The sequence below is a fragment of the Acomys minous genome (assembly GCF_964271855.1).
Source record: "Acomys minous genome assembly, chromosome: 14".
Taxonomy (NCBI): Eukaryota; Metazoa; Chordata; class Mammalia; order Rodentia; family Muridae; genus Acomys; species Acomys minous.
Genome location: NC_140496.1, coordinates 55,615,440 through 55,631,847, shown reverse-complemented (window position 1 = coordinate 55,631,847; position 16,408 = coordinate 55,615,440). Strand labels below are relative to the sequence as shown.

Below are 16,408 nucleotides of genomic sequence, written 5' to 3'. Positions count from 1 at the left end.
CCCAAGAAGACCTACATTCACATGTGCATATACTTCTGCACATATGCAAATACTTAGAAATAATAAGTTTATTCTTAAAGAGTGCTCTTGGAAGGCACTCATTTAACCAAACCAGGCTCTCCTGAAGTGGCCAACGCGAGCTGTCAAGTGAAAACCAGGCCCAGGTCGGAGGGGGTCTCAGCGCATCTAAGGCTGAGACAAATGTATTGCAACCAGACACAGAATATAATGGCAGTTGCCAGGAAGAATAGAATTATAGTTTCCAGGCTACAGTGACATTTGCAAGCTATACAGGGTAGACAAGATTAATGTCTAAGAGGCAGACATGGTGGCGCACGCCTTTAATCCCAGCACTCCGGATGCGGAGGTAGGTGGATCGCTGTGAGTTCGAGGCCAGCCTGGTCTACAAAGTGAGTCTAGGACAGCCAAGGCTACACAGAGAAATCCTGTCTCGAAACAACCAACAGGAAAAGAAAAAAAGACTAATTGTCCAGCCCAGCTTCGCCAACTTCTGTGGACTGCAGAGAAGTGCAGGCAGCCTCAGTTCTCCACAACCCGAGGGAGTGCCTCAGCTTCTGGGGAACCAAAAGACTCGCAGCGTCCCAGGAGCCACAGACCCTAACCTGACAAACCGATGACCTGAGCCTCTCAAGGCAGCCAGCGCAGGCTAACTCTGCGATGTCGCGCACCTCGTCTGCTGTTTAGAATCAACTTCCAGTTAGATGGTTAGGAACAGTGATGCCCAACAGGCCCGAATCCCAGATAACACTTTCTCATGGATCCACGATGGTAGTTCCTCTCCCGTGTTCTTACGTAGAGTCATTTCCTAGGTGGGAGACCTAAGATGAATCCCCAGCAGTTTCGCTCCTGGACCTGGTGCCACAGCCTTCCACCGCCTTGGTGGGGTGGAGGGTGGAGATGGCGGGGGAGGAGGTGGTAATACATCTTTGGATCAGAATTCCTCTTTCTGTTTCCTCATGTGTCTCTGTGAGGCCTCAGCTGTTAGCTATCCCTGGTAGAGAGAAGAAAACCAGACTTCTTACCCATTACTGGTAACTAGGGCATCCTGATACATAAGAGGCCCACGAGAGAGAGCGGAGGCCTCAAGGATGCTGCAGAGACTGCTGGCTGTGGGGTCAACTTGATTCAGATGAGGTGTGGATAGGAAAAAATGAAAAATGGCTTTGTTGTCTAGTGAGTAAGGCGAGTTTAAAGTCTAGAGGGACTAGTGTTCTGCACATGAGTAAGAAAGGAAATATTCCTTTTTTCTTTATTCTTCTCTTGTCTAATATATCTCAAGAGCAGCCCCCCACCACCCCCCAACTCCCTTCTCCCCCAAATCCACTGCTTTTTTGTTTCCCTTCAGAAAAGAGCAGACCTCTCAGTGGTACATATAGCATAACAGTAAGACCATACCACCCTGAGCATGTCTGATCTGGGAAACATTCTTTTTTTTTTTTAATTATATATACAGTATGCATCCGATCATATTATAGATGGTTGTGAGCCACCATGTGGTTCTGGGAATTGAACTCAGAACCTCTGCAAGAGCAGTCAGTGCTCTTAACCACTGAGCCATCTCTCCAGGCCCCTGGGAAACATTCTTAAATAAAGCAAGAACGTGGGAAACATTTGCAGGAGAAAGTTGAAACAAAATTTAAACGTGCAGAGATTTCTGAGGCAGATGGTGAAGACCTGTGATCCCAGCTACTCAAAAGGCTGAGGCAGGAGGATAGCAATTTCAAGGCTTTCTAAGGCTACAGAAAGAATTCAGGGGTAGCTTTAACAAATTAGTGAGACTTGTCTCAAGTAAAAAGCCAAAACAGGTCCCACACAGTAGGTCAGCTGTATGGTGCTCAGTGAGCACATGTGAAGCCTGGGGTTCAATTCTGTGGGATTCCCCAAAAAACAAAACAAAACAAAAACAAAAACCCAGAAAGGGTTTTTTAATGATTTTTTATGTGCATTGATGCTTTGCCTGCATGCATGTCCATGTGAGGGTGTCAGATCCCCTGCAACTGCAGTGACAGACAGTTGTGAGCTGTCATGTGGGTGCTGGGAATTGAACCCCTGTCCTTTGGAAGAGCTGCTGGTGCTCTTAGCCACTGAGCCATCTCTCCAGCTCCCTCCAGCCCCCGCCAAATGTTTTAAAGCAGAGTTGGTTTTTTTTGGGGGGGGTAATAATGACAGACAAACACTCAGGTCTCACCTCAGCACTTTAGATTTATTGCTTTATTCAGTCTTCACAAATCCATGAGGTGTATGTTAGCATTCACCTCATTCAGTGGACTAGGAACCCGACACACCCACCATTTCTGCAAGGCCACACAGCATCTAAGTGGCAAAGAGTGAGAATGTGGAGCCAGCACTAGTCTGTTCTAACATTTACTTCCCTAAGTATGTGCCAGGCAAGGGGTTTAGTCTGACCCCAGGATTTCTGAAGAGCCTTGGGCAAAAGTGGGGTGGGGGGGTGGAAGGGCCAGTTACACCCTACAGTTGTCAATAGTAAGATTATTTACTTTTGAACTAATGTGGTACAGCCTTTAATCCTGTATTTGCACACACACACTTTTCTCATAAAATACAGACCTGTATACACTGTCTATGTTGTAGCATTCATGTGCTTGGATACAGCTCGCCACCAGAGCTCCAGGGCCTGCCTTGCTCTTACTTCTTGCCACTAACATGGCCGCCACGAGGCTTTCCTGAGAGGAAATGAACAGCCCATGTGTTTCACAGATGGTGAAAGTCATGCAGAGGTCAATGACTTGGAGCAAGGTCGCAGACCAAGTTAACCACATTTGGCTCAAATCGGGATCAATAACGACTGTGTGTCCTGGCTCATCCTTAGCCCGGCCCGTCTATCCCAGGCCTGGGCCACATTCCAAGCTGGGTCATCTGGTGCGTGCTGCCTGGCTGAAAAACTCCCCTGTGGTTTTGCTCACATCTGGTGTTTTTCACTTCTCTTTCTGACACGTGCTTTGATCCCATTGCTGCTACAGCAAAAAGATGTCCACGGCTCCAAGCAACACGGCGAATTCAGTGAGAGGTGAACAGTGGGCCTCCCAACAGGACTCCTTAAAACAAACAGAATCACAGTTGCAGCAAGCCACACTTGAAGGATGCTGGAAACAGACAAACTTAGTACCTCTACGCAGGCGTCCATAGGCCTCTGGCCTTACAGTGCCTGGTCCCTGCCCAGCTCATGACAGCTCAGCATGCCTGAGGTCTTCCTCCTATTGTTTGTCCTTTTGGTGAGTCTCGGCCTGGGCGATGGGTGGTTTTGTGCCTTCTTAAGGGTTCCCGCATCATATCGCACACAGGATGAGTGACATACGACTTTACATCCACATAACCTTATCAACAACAGACTTTCCCACTTCATTTCTTTTAGCAAATTTTATTACTCACTTTGTCCCTTCCCTCATTGTAACATGTCTCTTCCTTAGTTACAAAAGTGTTTTCTTTATTACATTATTATTTTAAGGGAAATAGCCATGTATGGCAGTGCACTCTTGTAACCTCCCACCTGTGACCTCACAAGGCTCAGGCAGCAGGGTATGAGTTTGAGGCCAACCTGGGCTTCACAGTGAGATGCTCTCTCGAAAACCAAAACCAAAACAAACAAAACCTCTCAAATGTTTTTAAATTAAAAAAAAAAAAAAAAAAAGAACATGAAGAGTCCATTTAAAAAAACACACACACCTTACCAGACCATTATTAATTTTGTTTCCTCCAATCTCATTTTCTTGTTTTGTTTTTGTTTTTTGTTTTTTGTTTTTTTGTCCACTTATTTACTTTCACACAATGAGAATTGTAATTTGTACGCAGTTTTCATGCCCTGTTCTGTTGGTTACCTAATGGTATAAATGCTTCTTGGGGCTGTGGTTTGGGTTTGGCCCCAGTGTCTCCCTAGCCTTCGTGTGTGGAAATTAAACTCTGCTGTGATGCACTAAGGAAAAAGAAACTTAATCCCACTGTGGGGTTCAGAGGTGTGGCTTTGGGGAAGGAGTAGCGTGAGGTAGGTGGGGCCCCTGTTGATGACTCTTGGTGGCTTTATAAAAGGAGGGAGGAGCTGGAGAGACGGCTGAATACCGCTCTTGCAGAGGACCCAAGCCAGGTTCCAAGCACCCATATTCCATGGCTCATAACTGCCTGATGTACAAGCAGCAATGCACACACACTCACACTCACACATGCATACACATAATTAAAAACAATCTTTAAAATGTTTGGATAAATGAAGAGAGAGAGAGAGGCCAGACACACACCCATGTACCTTTGTCTTTTCCCACATGACAACCGATGCCAACCTGGGGCTCTACAAGCAATGGCATCACTAGGTGCACCCTCAAACTCAGACCTCTGGATCCACATGCCAAAATAAACCTCCCTTCTTTAGAACTCCCTCAAGTCTTTGGTGTTGGCTGATAAGGGACAGAAAGTACCCCAATACACCCAAGAGGGCAGGGACACTGAGTGGGAGAAGGGCAGCAGGAATTTCCACAAAGCAGTGGGTTGTGAACGGCTCTCCTCTGGACACACCTCTTCCTTGAGTTGCTGTACCTTAGAATGAAGCCAGGGAAAGACAGGGGTGCATCGAGGGGCAGCGACACAGCCCACACATAAACAGAAGGGTCCAGACATTTAACTTTCCCTTTGGTAGCATCTCCCAAAGAGACCTCAGAAAAGAATGGCTCGCCTTGGGAAAGAACAGCTGCCTGTGCATGCGCTGTGGAAAATGATAGGAAGTTATGTTGCTTCCTGCAGTTTCCAGAGCCTTTCCAGAGTGCAATGAGGAAGCAGAGCATCCTTCCTGCTGGTGGAGACTGTTTGCACGCCCGGCTGTGTTTTCTACTTTATCTTGGCTCTTCTTTCCCTCTCAGTTGTCCCACCCCAATCCCATGTCCCGGTTGGGCTACAGTGTCCTTCTTCAGCCAACCTTCCTCTAGTTAAACTTGTAACCAGAGTCTCTTCCTTTTCCTTTGTTGAGTTTCCAAAGCCAAGATGCCACACCAGTTCTCCTGCTGGGCCGTGTCTGCACAATGGGCCTCAGCACACAGGCCAGCACTGGGCAGCACCCACATGCCCTGTCCTGCAGCCCCAGGAAAGCGAAAGGATGGAGAGGAAGATGCAGGCTACTGCATCCTGCAGTGCTTCTTTGGAACTGCTCTGCCTCCCACAGGGAAACCAGCTGATCTACTAGACACTGCGCACTTTTAATCTTCCCAGGAAACGGGGAATATCTCAGAAACTGGACCATCTATTCTTCAATGACAGGTGATGAACTGAGGACTGTTGCTTATGCCCTAACACAGTCATAGAGATGTGACATCATAAGATAAACCAAATGTGCTAAGCAAAGGACAAGGTGAAACTGCTTGTTACTCACCTTCCCAAAGGCTAACTGCTAAGCCAGGGATCTCATCTCCTGCCTGAAATCCCAGCACTTGGGAGGTTGAGGCAGGGTGGTCAATCAAAGTTTGAAAGCAGCTAAGGTTATATAATGTGCTCCAGGTTAGCCTGGGCCACTGTATGAGACCTGATCTAAAAGATAGATAGATAGGTAGATAGATAGATAGATAGATAGATAGATAGATCGATAGATGATAGATAGACAGACAGATAGACAGACAGATAGATCATTATTAATTTTTTGCTTGTGTTTGAGGTAGTTTGGGAGGTTGTTTTGTTTTCTGCTGGGGTTGAAACAGATGACCTTGCACATCTGGGCAAGCACTGAGCTGTATCTTTAGCTATCTCTCTCTCTTCTCTCTCTCTCTTCCCCCACTCCATAATGTGAGGCCTCTTTACTTTGTACATTTGGGGTCATAACCTTTCTGTTAGTTCCCTGGAACTTCCTCTATGAGGCACCACAACTGAGTGGGTGAGGCAACCGGACTCAGGGCTGAGGCGAGCATTCTGAGACCATGGTGCTGCAGACCTCCTCGGGACCTTCGGTGTTCCTGGTCTCTGTTGTGTCACCTTGTGCTCTGTCTCCATCATCACACCTGTGTTCTTTCTCCCTACGCATAGGTGTGAGTCTCCACGGGGCAATCTCATTATAATACAACATGAATAACGGACAGAGCGCCCACCCTCCTTCACGATGACCTCATAACTAATAATCACAATTGCTCAATGCTGAAGCATTATGAGGCACGTGGACTTCTGCACGTGGGTTGCCTGGTGAGGAGGGAACAGAGTGCAGCTCTAAGCATCTTTCTGCTTTCAGCTTACAAATGTATTTGGGACATTTTTAAAGATGTGTGCATTTGTGCTGGGCAAACAAACTAAAATTTGCATATGAGAGAAGAAAAGAAGGCCTGAGTAAGGAGCAGTGCAATGGGGGAGGGGGAGGCCCACAGGCTGCGGGGGGTGGGGGCTGGGCGGGGGAGGTGGAGAATGAGGCAGACACAGCAGGCAGGGAAGCTGTTAGAGCAAAGGGAGAGAGCATAAGACCACACACACGTGCACACACACACACACACACACACACACACACACACTTCTTCCTTCACACGAAAGGGTTCTTTAGAAACCTGCTACAGGGGAAGTTGTGGGGTAGCCTAGTCTTCACCATGACCCCAGTTCCTCAGCCACAGGGCCGTTAGCAAGCTTGGAACATTTACAGAATGGTGGCTGGCAGGAGCTGCAGAAAAGCCATGGAAAGTGTAAAGGAGATAAGTGTAACCACGCACACTTTGGAAGATGGGTGTGTTGAATTTATCAACCGAGAATCACTATAATGCAAAAGTAAGAGTCATATGCTGGGTGTGCTGGCACATACCTTTAATCTCAGCCCTGGGGAAGGCAGAGGCAGGTGAGTCGTTGTGAAATTGAGGCCAACCTAGTCTACATAGTGAGTTCTTGGCTAGCCAGGCCTATATAAAAAAAAAGTAGGTCCTGTCTAAAAAAAGAAACAAGAAAAGAAAAAGAGGCAAATACATTTTTAAATGCCAGCTCTGAGCATTTTTTTTTAAAAGAAAGATTTCATTTTTTCAGAGAAGTTTAAAGTTCACAGAAAAATTGATCAGAAAGCGTAAAGATTCACCATGGGACCCTTGCCTCCTTCCCTGTCCGCAGAGAGGTGTGTCTGTAGTGAAAGAACCCCCATAGCATCCCACAGCATCCCAAGCCCAGAGTGTGCCGTGAGGGTAGCTTTCTGTGGGGCACAGTATGTGGAGTGGGACAGATGTCTAATGACACGTAGCCAACATGAGAATCTCAGGGTGGTTTCACTCCCCTAAAAGTCACCCGTGTTCTTCCTATTCCTCTTCCCTCAACCTACTTCCTTTGGACCCACTGTGTTAGTTACTTTTGGAATCCAGTGGCCAAAACAGCCATTAAAAGCAAGTCCATGGAGGAAAGGTTTCCTATGCCTCATGGTACCAGAGGGTTTTCATCCACACAGCGAGAAAGGCATGGCAGCGGAAACAGCTCTGCCTGTGGTGTCAGGAGGGAGAGGCAGAGACTCCTTATAGCCAGTGGACCAGGGAGCAGAGAGCAGGGATGGAGCTGGAGGTGTGTGTTTGTGTGGTATACGTGTTCATGTGTGTAAACATGTACACACATGTGCACATGCGTGTGAGGGGGACATCGGGTGTATTCTTTGATCACTCTCCACCTTACTTTTTGATATGGAAGTTTCTCTCTGAATCTGAAGCTCCTTAATTCAGGTGGGCTGACTGGCCAATGAGCTTCAGGCACCTGCCTGTCTCCACTCAGCCACTGGACACAGTTCTATCTAATGGGTGCTGGGGAGCCGAACTCTGGCACTCCTCAGCACCAGGTATAATCTTTGAGGGGCTGTCCCTGGCAACCTTTTTCCAGTAGCCAAAGCCCTTCTTCTAAGGGGTCCACAGCTTATAAAAGAGACCTCCAATCTGGGTCCAAGCCCAGGACATGGGCTATAAGGTGCATTCTGGAGTCAACCTCAGCGTATCAGCGATCCGTTCACCGGCCCCACAGGTTTGGTGTTTGCAGAGGGCCATAGACTTGGAATCACTTAGTGGAAGCCTTTCCGGCTGCCTTCTGCCAGTGACAGCCATTTAGGTAAGAGTGCTCAGTAGCCTTCCAAGGCTTGGTAGACACTCATACTCGTTTTTCCGTGAGATCTTGGGCATGATGCTTGGTCTCCGAGAGACTCCGTTTCCTCCTGCAGAAGTCACCTGTCTGTAAGGATGCTCGTCACCAAGTGCCAGGCATGAAAAAGGCTCTGTGCGCTTTGATTATTCAAGAAATATGCTTTACCTCCAGTTTCAAGGGCTGTTAGATGATCCGTATACAATGTAAATATAACCAACAGGGGTCCTGTCCTCATGGAATACATAATTTGAAGACAAAGGTAGCTATTTACATAAGAAAATCAAACCCATACAATGAAATCTTATTATTTTAACCCATATAAATAAAGGGGGAAAAACTTTCAAAAATAGAAAGAAAAGAACAGACTAGTCGGGGACAGGGAGGGAAATAAGGCACTTAGTGAGAGCCAGGTTGAGGAAGTGACCCGAAGCTGAGACCTGAACGTTGAGTTGGGTTGGGGAGATAAGCCGATGGAGGCCTTCAGTGGACGTGGTGCGGGGGTGGCGGGGTGGGGGCGTCGGGGGGAAGTGATCCAGGTAAAGGGAACAGGCCCTGAGGGAGCAGAGCTCAGCTCATCGCAGGAACTGAAACATCATTGTCACTAGAGAGTGTGAACAGGGGGCACATTGCCTGATGCTGGAGCCACAGGCAGATGGGGGCGGGGCCCGGGACTCGGGGCCACCTGTTCCTTAAAGAGAGAGAAAGAGTTAGGCAAAGAATAAGACAGGATGTAGAAGATGGGGGCCAGGCATGGTGGAGGGAGAGAGATGGGGGGGCAGCCAAGGGGAGTTGACAAGGATGGGAACTTAGCAGATTTCAGTCATTTAGCAAGAGAGCTTTCTCTTTACCCCTTTCTCTTTACCTCCCAGTGCTCCCGCTCAGCCTCCCTAGTGTTGGCGTATACCACTGGGCCAAGTAGTCTCCTCTGACACTTCTGAGACAGCAGTAGGCTCAGGGCCACGGCCAGAGGAAAAGCCATATATAGGCTTTTTAAAGATCTAACAGTCCAAATTTCCCAGTTGCTCGTACATTTCCTTTTGCCTTCACAGGAGACAGAAAGGCACCAGCTTGTGAGGCCGCAGGACCCAATGGAACAAGAGAGTTTCATCCACCCGCCCACGTTCCTCATTAGCTGGGAACAGAGTACATTTTCCATCCAACCTCCTCCTTTTTTTCATGAAGAAGAGACAGACAGGTCGGTCATCTATACCACAGTTTAGCATGTCCACACTTTAAAAAACAAAATAGTTCTTCCTTATTACTTACCTGCCACCCCAAAGTGCCCCCTCCGAGTGTCTCAACCCCAGAAAAGTGACCTCTCACCACTTTACCTAACTCTGCTTGCTGTAACTACCATACCTTGAAATAGCAGCTTCTCCATCTTTTCTATTGACTTTTACTGCAGAAGGTGGGGATTGAACTCCCACCCTGCCCCTCATCCATGACATGTGTTTCCTGTCCTTAAATGCCCACATCACTTTAGCCTAATGCTCAGTATTTATATCACTGGGGGGGGGGGGGATGTACCAGTCCCGCCTAAGCGATGAATCCATTCTGATCATATATTGTCTCCTCAAAAATATTTTGCTCTCTCTGGCATCAACTGTCTCACCTTTGTACGCCTTGCGATTATGTGCACATGTCACTGACAACCCATACTCTCCCCCAGCAGTTTAAGCAACTTGGTATTCTATCGATTGGAAAGAATTGCTCTTGGTCGAGAGCCTTCTGGTCGTCCCCCCCAACCCACCCTCTCCTCACCCTCCCACCCCCACCCCCAGTTCCAGACTCATTGATCACCAGGCCCGCTGGCCAGCTATCAAGCTGGGATGTCTCTTTACCACATCCTGGGGATTTCCTTCACTCTGTGTTGAGCACCCTGATTCCCTCCCACCTCTTCCTCTTTCTTGATTTACTCCATTGTTTTGGGGGAGAACACCCTCCTCACTGGTGGGTTCCTGAGAGAGAAAGCAGAGGGAGTAGACACTGCCCTGAGGGCATGTGGGCCTTGGCCTGGTTCACTTGGTAATTATCATATCAGTGTTTTCTAAATTCCCTGCTCACACATCTTTTTGTCTGGTCCTTTTTTTTTTTTTTCCTAGCCACTGAAGGTTCATTCAGGAAGTGTTGCATAATTAGGGCCCTTATCTAATGGCCAAACAGATAAAATAAATACTTTCCTCGGCCCCAAAGGCAATAAGTTCGAAGCAGAGTATGCACCGTGTACATGTGCGTGCTTTTGTGTGTGTGTGTGTGTGTGTGTGTGTGTGTGTGTGTGTGTGTGTGTGTGCGTGTCTTGCAGGGGATGGAGTTGTGCTGATGGCGGTGGCAATGTATTTAAGCCTGCACGCATCTGTGGAGACCAGAGGTTGAGGTCAGGTGTCTCCCTCCACGGCTCTCCACCGTCTCTTTCAGAGAACTCTCCCTGAATCTGGGGCTTCTTGTTCCAGCTTGACCGGGTGGCCAGGGTCTGTCTGCCTCCACCCTCTCCTCCAGTGTGGGGCTTGAGGCACTGTGACCACAGTCAGCTTTACATGGGCTCTGGTGTGCTGAACTCAGAGCCGCATTCTTACATGAGAGGTACTTTACCTACTGATTCCTCCTCCAAGACCTGAGGTGTATTTTCTAGGGTCCTCACAGAGTTCCCAATGAAGCCAACACCGATGATGGTTCCAGCCCTTGCCCCTCTCATACACTGGCTTCCTTGTCTCACTTCACCTTGACGGATATTTACTGAGGTCCTCTCCAGAATGCATCGCTTTTGCCCCATCGCCTGTCTCTAATCTTTTTGCCTTGTTACTTCCCACGTGGGAGTGCTTTGCTTCCGCTATCACGTCTTCATTCCTAAAATCTTGGGATTTTTGTTGTTGTTGTTGCTCTATAAAAGTTCTTTAGAAGGAACCCAACAACAAACTTCACATTTTTGTTCTGTGTATATTTATAGGTCTTTCTAAGGATATCAGTAACTTGGTTTTCATTGACAAAGATGCCACTGTTTGCAAATTATCTTTAGGGCATTATTTTCTGCAAGAGTCTCCAAGAAAGCTTTGCTAAATGCAGCATGGCCGTTGGTGTGTGTCAGTGCTATAACGTAGTTGTAGGGAAGAAGGAGAAGGCGGGGTCTCCAGTCAGAGTCTGTGGTGCTTCAAATGAGGATGTGCCCCATAGGCTCAGGCGCTTGGACCCTGTTGGTGGAACTATTTGGTAAGGATCAAGTGGTGTGGCCTTGCTGGAGAGGGTGTTTCACTGGAGAATATTTTGAGGCTTCAAAGGATTCCCCCACACTATTCCCAGTGTCTCTTTCTCTGTCTCATGGTTGTGTTTCAACATGTGAGCTCTCAGTTACTGCTTTAGTACAATGGGTGCCTGCCTGCTGCCATGTGCCTAAGCCACAGTAATTATGGACCCACCCTCTGAAACCCTTAGTCCTAAATTAAATGCTTTCTTTTATAAGTTGCAATAGAAAAGTAACTAAGAGTCTCTAAGTAATTTTTGTGGTTTCTTTTCAGTGTCTTCAGGGTGTTGCCATATTTGGTTTCTCTATATTTTTGCTCTTCTGCCAGAAGAAAAACTTCTCGTCCTTGGAGCCTGCATGGAAGGGACCGTCCACCACCAGGCAACGGCTGGAGGATGCAGCTCTGGGGCCTCATTGCTTCCTGAGGTAAATTTCAATTCACCTTGCTTTAGCTATAACCTCATCCATATCCCCCAGCACTTAGTCCACAAACTGTCTAGCATCTGGGGTTAATGAAAGGTAAAGTGGGCTACTGTAGTGTCCTCAGACACAGATCTAGAACTCAGCCTGCTCAGGTCGCTCAGCCCAGCTGCCATTCACGCATCAAATGTCCAGCTTTTAAAATGATCTCGCACTGAAGTAGTAACTAATGCCTCTAATCCTGGCACTCCGAAGGCAGAGGCAGGAGAATCATAAGTGTATTACAAGCCTGGGTGTGTCAGTTTGAGTGAGCATGGCCCCCACAGGCTGATCTATTTGAACGCTTAGTTCCAGTTGGTGGAACTATCTGGGAAGGATTAGGAGGCGTGGCCTTGCTGGAGGAGGTGTGTTAGTGGGGCTGGGCTTTGAGGTTCCCAGTCTCTCTTTCTTCCTATCTGCTGCCTGGAGATCAGGATGTAAAGCTCTCAGAAACTGCTCCAGCACCACGCCTGTTGCTTCTCGCTGTTATGACCATTAACTGACCCCCCTGAAACTGTAAGCAAGCCTCCAGTTAAATACTTTCTATTTTTTAAGAGACATCTTGGTCGTGGTGTCTCTTCAGAGAAATGTAACAAACAACACAAACAAATCAATCCAAATGAAACAAAGGCAACGTACACACAATACATAAATACAATGTGCAGTTTTTCTTTGCATGTTTTGTTTGTCTTTGTAGGCTTTTCCTACAAGGCGCTAATTTGTTTAAATCGGTGCAAAGAGATCCTGGAAACACCCTAAAGAAACCAGTCACAGTGTTTACACACGGACAGGAAGGAAGTGCCAATGGAAACAGGCAGGAGGAAAAGTCTTGGTCTGTGGCCCTCTTTTCTTTCTTTTCCACGGCTTTAATAGCATGAGAGTGATGTCCTTAACCAAAATATTAAGTTTTGGTTGAGTTCCAGGAAGAAGTGGTACACAGTATGCTTGTTCAATCTGCTGCCCTTAACCAGAGGTATCAAGTGTTGGTTTTCTGTAACTGCAACTTCAGTACTAAGAAATGAGAGGTTTCTCAACTAAAAACCCTCTTAAACTAAAAGAGAGCAATGAGCCAAAGTACGTTAAAAGAGTTTTGGCAAGACAAAGAAGAAAAATAAAATAAAACAAACAAGGCTAGAAGACCAAAAAAGAGTTAGGAAAAATATTGGCATGAAATAAGATGAACTGAAATATGGTCTTTTTATAAGGGCAGCTTGAAAACATGTTGAAAATTGTGATGAAAATCATAAATGTGGGTTTAAAATTACAAGTGGCATTTGGATATAACTTAACTAATAAAAATCAAAACTTCAAAATTACAAAAATCTGGTGATCTAGGTGATGAGGTGATGGAATCTAAAATTGTTTTTGTTGTTGTTGTTTGTTTGTTTTTTGTTTTGTTTTGTTTTGTTTTGTTTTTTTAGACAAAACAGTCACAGCGATCTGACTGCCTCTGTCTCCTGAGTGCTGGGATTAAAGGTGTATGCTACCACGCCTAGCCTCTAAAATTTTTATAATGGGCTCAAATACTGCAATGCAGTTTGGCACTGTCAAAATTAAAAAGTTTTTACTCTTTAACCAAAATAAGTCCTCTATGAAAACTTTATCCTATGAATTCACTCACACTGGACCATATGGAAGGCCTTCAAGGAACTCCTTTAAGCATTAGCTTGTAGTGCCAAAAAGTATAAACCACTCAACCATTCATAGTAGCAGATTGGCTGCACAAATTTTGCTATACTCATGGAAAGATATGAATAGGCATTGAAAAGAAAAAAGCAACTTTATACTCATGTAATTATTTCTAATGTGTATTTTTAAGTTTGGAAGAAAGACATGACATTAAAGTGCTTGTAACCCTATCTGAAAATGTCACTGGGACCCTATTAGATTGCACAATTGATACATACTAATTTTAAAAACTTATCGAAAAACTGTGTATGGAATGACACTATGCATGTACATGGTGACTTCTGTATTGTTTTTCTTAAGACTATAGATGTGTTTTTATATACACAGACTATCTCTGGAGCAATGCGAGGACAATTTAACACATTCTCTGTGATCAATAAATGTAGCATAAATGGATTCAAGGACAGACATCACATCATCATTTTAATACTGAAAAAGGCTTTTGGCAAAATCCAACATCCCTTTTTATGATAAAGGTTCTGAATATACTAGGAGCAGAGGAACATATCTCAACAAGATATGACAGCCATTTAGCCATATGTGGCAAATGTAAAGCCAATATCATGATGAAAAATTCAGAGCATTTTAGTAAAATCATGAATAAAACAAGGATATATGCTTTCTCTACTTCTGGGGGGGGGTCATGTTGAGACAGGGTTTCTCTTGTGTAGCCTTGGCTGTCGCTTTGTAAACTGGACTGGCCTTGAACTCAGAGATCTGCTTGCCTTTACCTTCTAAGTTCTGGGGTTAAAAGGCGTGTGCCACTGTAAGATTCTAGATGGCCTGAACTCAGCAGTGTCATTATCAGCTAAAGGAAATAGTGTTTCATTATTAGCTAAGGAAATGGAGTTTTTAGCTGAGGAAATATAAAATTACAGGTGCCCTGGACTCAGCTCCCATGACAATAGTCTTGTCAGCCGAGCAAGCTGCAGGCCGATAACGAGAGCAAACAAAGCTGTAGCGAACTAAGGAGTGCAAGTTAGAAATTCTCGATAGCCCCCATCTCAACCCTGCTCCTGGAAACTATTGCTCTTATCTCACCCTACTTAGAATTTACCACACTAGACTCCCTATGGTTAGCCTAACACTCTTTAACTAAGCATTGTCACTGAGTTTTACTTTTTGTAGAAGGTATTTAAACCCTGAGTTTCTGTAGGACGGGGTCTTTCCCATCTCCCCGGAGTATGGCGGACCCCAACATGTCAGATTAATAAATTCCTTTGCTTTTGCGTTGACTCTGGACTCCGTCTCTCAGTTGGGCTTTCAGGGATAAACTCAGACAACCTGAGTTTAATACCACTTTGCCCAGATTTACTTTTTTTCTTTTTTAAATACTTACTTCTTTAAAGTTTTAAAACTTTTCTGTATCTGTGTCTCTGTGTGGATCTGTTCACCCAAGGAAGCTAGAAGAAGGAGTTGGAGTCCCCTAGGGTCACAGGCCCTTATGAGCTACCATGTGGTGCTGGGAAAGAGCAACAGGTGCTTTTAACTGCTGAGCCATCTCTCCAGTCCCCTGATTTTTCAACTCTTACTCAATATGATACTTAGCTAGAACAATAAGACAAGAAAAGAAAATAGAAGGGGAACAAACAAGAAAGGGAGAAGTCAACTTATCCCTTTTAGCAGATGATATGATTCTATACACATAAGAGACCACCTAAGACTCTAACAAAAATAAATAAATAAACACTTTCTTCTAAGTGTCAGGATATAAAATCAACACATGAAGGTCAGCCTGCTCTGGTAGCAACATTTGTAATCCCAGAATTAGATATGAAGAGGATCTCTGTGAGTTCCAGGTCAGCCAAGAGCGTTTTGGTGGGAGCCGGTCTTAGGAAAGCAAGCAGGGAAGGGAAGGAGGGAGAGAGAGAGGGAGGAAGGGAGGAAGGAAGGAAGGAAGGAAAGAAGGAAGGAGGCTTCTTATATACCAATGACAAATACTCTGAGAAAGAAAAGAAAGAGCTTGGGGAAACAACCCCATTCACAACTGTCTAAAACAAACAAACAAAACAGTAACTTGGAAGAAACTCAAGCAAGGAGGTGAAAGGTCTCAGCAATTCATCAGTCAGTGGGATCGAGTGGGAGAGAGTAAACAGAGCCATGTGGTTTTGACAAAGATGCCTGCAAAAACCATGGCCTCTTAAATACAGTTCTGGGGAACTGGGCTATCCACATGTTGAAGACTCAAACTAGATCCCTATAGCCCTACACAACAATCAAGTCCAGATGGATAAAGTGCCCCAATATAAGATCAGGAACTCTGAAAATGTTAGAGGAAAAGGTGGGGAAAAATAACCTTCAGGATATGGAATAGGTAGAGGCTTTCTGACTGGGACTCCAGTGGCTCAGGAAATAATCCCAAGATTGTTGAAGGAAGCCTCCTGAGTTAAAACTCCCACATAGCCAAGGAGAGGATCAGTTAGGAGAAGGAACAGCCTGCAGAACGGGAGGGAGTCCTTGCTAGCTGTATGTCTGACAAGGATTAATTTCCAGAAAACATGAAAACAAGAAATCAAACAACTCTGTCAACAAATGGGCTGATGAAAAGGAGGACAGATAGCTCTCAAAAGAGAAAATACAGATGGCCAATAGACATCTGTAAATGCTCAACCTCACTAGCCATCAGAGAAATGCAAATTAAAACCACGTTTCGAGTCCACCCCATCCCAGTCAGAATGTCAGTTATTAGGAAAACAAAATAACAACAAACATTGTGAGGATATAAACAAAGAGGAAGTCTTGTATATTGCTGGTGGGAATGTGAACTGGTCCAACTACCATGGAAGTTTGTCAAAAAAACAAAAACAAATCTAGATTATGCACTCGATGCACCACTCATGGGTGCTTACCCTGAGAACTTCAGTGCTTTGACATGTTCTGTAGAAACGCTTGCATGGTGTTATTCACAATGGTTAAAGAGTCAGCCTCGGTTCCAAC

General features: G+C 45.6%; 1 long non-coding RNA gene across 2 annotated transcripts in view; it reads left to right on the top strand.

The window, feature by feature from the left end:
* Positions 1-9,141: 9,141 nt before the first annotated feature.
* Positions 9,142-16,408, top strand: part of LOC311583512 — a 33,508-nt gene continuing 26,241 nt past the window's right edge. For both annotated transcript variants that reach the window (XR_014774555.1, XR_014774556.1), the window contains exons 1-2: positions 9,142-9,283; positions 11,598-11,749. This is a non-coding gene — a long non-coding RNA (uncharacterized lncRNA). The remainder of the gene's footprint in view (positions 9,284-11,597; positions 11,750-16,408) is intronic.